Source organism: Crocodylus porosus, unplaced genomic scaffold (assembly GCF_001723895.1).
Source record: "Crocodylus porosus isolate Cpor-Errol unplaced genomic scaffold, CroPor_comp1, whole genome shotgun sequence".
Taxonomy (NCBI): domain Eukaryota; kingdom Metazoa; phylum Chordata; order Crocodylia; family Crocodylidae; genus Crocodylus; species Crocodylus porosus.
Window position 1 is genome coordinate 44,258,101 of NW_017728907.1, and position 3,866 is coordinate 44,261,966.

The 3,866-nt window shown below is 50.1% G+C and overlaps 1 protein-coding gene and 1 long non-coding RNA gene across 2 annotated transcripts in view; both read right to left on the reverse strand.

Annotated features, from left to right (window-relative positions):
• The window catches only part of PIF1 (PIF1 5'-to-3' DNA helicase), an 18,573-nt gene that overhangs the window by 3,209 nt on the left and 11,498 nt on the right, over positions 1-3,866 (reverse strand). The gene's annotated exons all lie outside the window — the stretch shown is intronic.
• LOC109307374 overlaps positions 1,383-3,866 on the reverse strand; it is a 5,420-nt gene continuing 2,936 nt past the window's right edge. The window contains exon 3 of the long non-coding RNA XR_002100254.1: positions 1,383-2,485. This is a non-coding gene — a long non-coding RNA (uncharacterized LOC109307374). The remainder of the gene's footprint in view (positions 2,486-3,866) is intronic.

Sequence of the window (3,866 nt, forward strand, 5' to 3'; positions counted from 1 at the left end):
TGTTCCCCCGAGCACCGCCAGGAGTGACCAGGAATAACGGTCACAAGCTGGCAGAGGGTAGGTTTAGGTTAGATATTAGGAGGCGCTACTTCACGGTCAGGGCGGCTAGGGTCTGGAACCAACTTCCAAGAGAAGTGGCGCAGGCTCCTACACTGGGGGTTTTTAAGAGGAGGTTAAATGAACATCTTGCTGGGGTTGTTTGACCCCAGTATTCTTTCCTGCCATGGCAGGTGGTCGGACTAGATGATCTGCTCAGGTCCCTTCCGACCCTAGAAACCATGAAACTACGAAGACTGAAAGAGCTAGGGTTATTCAGTCTGGAGAACTCTATGGGGGGATTTGATAGTCTTCAAATACCTGAAGCACAATTACAGAGAGGGTGGAGATGGGGTTTTATCTGTGGCTGTAGGGGACAGGACCAAGAGCACTACCCTCAAGCTTCAGTAGGGGAAATCTGGGTCAGAGATTTGGAGGAACTTTCTGACTCTGAGGGTGGTCAAACACTGGAACAAACTTGTCAAGTACAAGTTAACAACAGTGCTGCATGCACACCCTTGCCTGTACCCCATCCAATTCACTCGAGACCCCCACACAGGAGAAACTAACCTTGAACTGAATATGACCCCACTACTATGACGTCAAAGAAGATATCGGTGCCTATGGGAATGAGATAAATGAGGCCCCAAAGTAATTAGTTCATCTAAAACCGTAAGATCATATTAATGTGCTGTGCTCACCCTCTTGTGACCAAACAGGCTCAGTACCACACAAACAAAAAGAAAGCCCCCCACTTTCCTGACGGCTGGGCTGACAGGAGAGAAAAGCCTGTGTTGAAACCTGAGCGACAAAGAAGAATCCGTTTGTAGTCATGATTGGCTGACACAGGGTAAAACCAGATAAGAAAAGTTATAAAAACTTTCCCCCGTCCTTTGTTCGGGGAGACCGTCTCCACCTCGGGTAGAGACACTGCTACGCAACCCAGAAGCAACTACGTAGGCCGGCCACCTATGTAGACCATCTCCCGCCACTGATATCCTCCCGGTGTAACCTGACCCCGCATGTCTGTCTTCTCGTCGTTAAGCTCTTGGAAGCCTTGGTAGGCTAGCAGCTCCCGATCGATCTAATCAACGCCTAACTCTGTAACCAAGACTCCAGCCTACACTGCAATCTTTGGTAGCGTAAGTAAATAAACAACTTTTCTGTAACCACACAAGTGTAACGACCGCCTGACTCCTAGTCGCCGTTACCACCCGCCTGCTTGAGCATGTCAATCGCTATCAACCCACCGGTCTCTCACTGGGTCGGGACAAAACTGCCTGGAGAAGCGGTGGAATCTCCATCCTTGGAAATGTTCAAGAGCAGGCTGGACAGACACATGGCTGGGATAGTTTAGTCAGGGGGCTGGAGTAGATGTGACCTTGTGAGGTCCCTTCTAGTCCAACTTTCTTTTGATTCCAAGTAAACTGGCACTATCATGTCTTGTGTCTTACACTAAAAAGTTCTGTTCATGCAGACCTACATTATATTTGGGATTTTTTGCTGTCTCCTGTTGAATCTATGACCTACCCAAACCACAAACACTCCTCAGCAGTTCTGCTGCCAGCAGTTATCTTCCATTCTGCATTTGTGCTTTTGGTCATTCTTCTAAGTGTAGCAACTTGCATTGGTCCACAATGAATGTAATTCTGTTGTCTGGTCTAGCTCCCCAGTCCATTCCAAGTGTTCGCAGTCCTTCCTATTTTTATGTCACCTTCAAGCTTGATTGGGAGATTCTCTGTTCTGGCATACTGTCTCTAGCCCAGATTTTCAATCCATCAAGATCTTTCTACATTCTACTCCCATCCTCCCAAGGGTTTAGTCCTTCCCATTTTCTCATCATCTGCAAACTTAATCTGGAGATTCTCTATCCTGGCATCCAAATAAATGAAAACCTGTTAAAAACCACCAGATCCAGGCCAGCCCCCTGTGGAACTTCCTCCATGTTGACATGGATGCATTTATAATTACTCTTTGCTTTTGATTACTGAGCCAATGTATCCACCTTATAGTAATTTTATCTAGCCCACATACCTCCAGTTAACTTATGAGAAGGTCAGGCAAAACCTTAACAAAAGCCTCACTGAAGTCCAAGTACATTATTTCCACATCACCCAACTGCTTACTTCAAAGGAGGAAATAAAGTTGGTTTAGTACAATCTGTTCTTAGCAAGTTCATGGTGGCTGCAAGTGATCAGCCTTTTCTCCTCCAGACACTTTCAAACCAACTTCTTTATGATTTGGTCCAGTAACTTCAACCTTGGTTGGGCCAAAATGCACCCCCTGCAGAGGACTGAGAGGAGTTTCCCACAGGGATACCCAGCAGGTGTTTTCTAGCCACTGGGGTTCTGGCTCAGACCCTCCAGGGCCAATGTCCCAACCATTCTGATGACTGACACCACAACAAAGGGCAGAGAGAGAAAGTCAAGGAGTTTCACATCACATCACACTTAGGGCCCTGGAGGAGCAGGTGAGGGAGCTCCAGGCTGAGGTGAGCAGGCTGAGGGGGATCAGGGATGCAGAGGATGAAATTGATGCCTATCTCTGTTCTCTGCAGGCCCAGTCGCTCACTGTACAGCCCCCAGAGGAGACGCATCCAATGCACGAGTGGCAGAAGGTGTCCAAATCCAGAACTGCTAGACCTAGAGTGGTGGAAGCTCCCCAGGTTCACCTGGGGAACAGGCTTGACACCCTGGCAGCTGTGACAGAGAAAGACAGAGAAACTGGCTCTGGCGGGGGCGATGCCACTACCCACATGACAAGGAATGGGCAGAGAGCTAACACCAGCAGGAAGAAACGCCGGGTCCTCGTCATTGGAAACGCCATCCTACGAAGACTAGAAGGTCCCATCTGTTGGCCTGACCCCATCATGCAAGAGGTTTGCTTCATGCCTGGGGCTCGGGTTACGGACCATCAAGGAGAGGATCCCAGCCTACATCCGACCTGCAGACCAGTACCCAATGGTTGTCATCCATGTGGGGACGAATGACATGGCCAGGGACAACCCTGACCGCATTATGAAGGATTTCAAGGCTCTGGGGGACAAGCTTAAGGAGACAGGGGCGCAGGTGGTATTCTCCTCTCTTCTTCTGGTGAGTAGGCGGGGACGGCAACACGAGGCCTGCATTGGCGAGGTCAACCGGTGCTTATGCAGTTGGTGCTGCCAGGCAGGCCTTGAGTTCCTAGATAATGACCCATGCTTTCGGGTGGGGGACTTGCTGGGATGGGATGGGTTTCACCTCTCTCCTAAAGCCAAGTGTGTCTTCTCTTCCAAGTTGGCTGATCTCGTACAGTGAGCTTTAAACTAGCCTCGCCGGGGGAGGGGGCCGCAGGAAGATGAGGAGACGCCACCCGAGCAAGATGGCTAACAAATGCAAGGAGTGCCCAGGTAAGAAACAGGGGTCCAGACAGTCTCCCAAATCGGGGGGGTGACACATGTAGCTAGGCAAGGCCTTAAAATGCCTATATACCAATGCTCGTAGTATGGGGAATAAACAGGAGGAACTTGCTCTCAGAATAGCCACTTCAGACCCAGACATAATAGGACTTACAGAGACGTGGTGGGATTCATCCCATGACTGGGCAGTTAGCATTAGGTGCTATAGACTTTACAGGCGGGATAGAGAAGGCAGGAAAGGTGGGGGTGTGGTGCTCTATGTCAAGGAGCACATCCCCTGCCAGCAGAATGGGTCAGAGGAGGGGCAAGCTGAAGTGCTCTGGGTCAAGATACAAGGGGGCCGTGGGGAGAGGGATCTAATGGTGGGAGTCTACTACAGACCCCCCCCAGCCAAGGGGAGGAGCTGGACTGGGAATTTTCGGGCCAGCTTGCA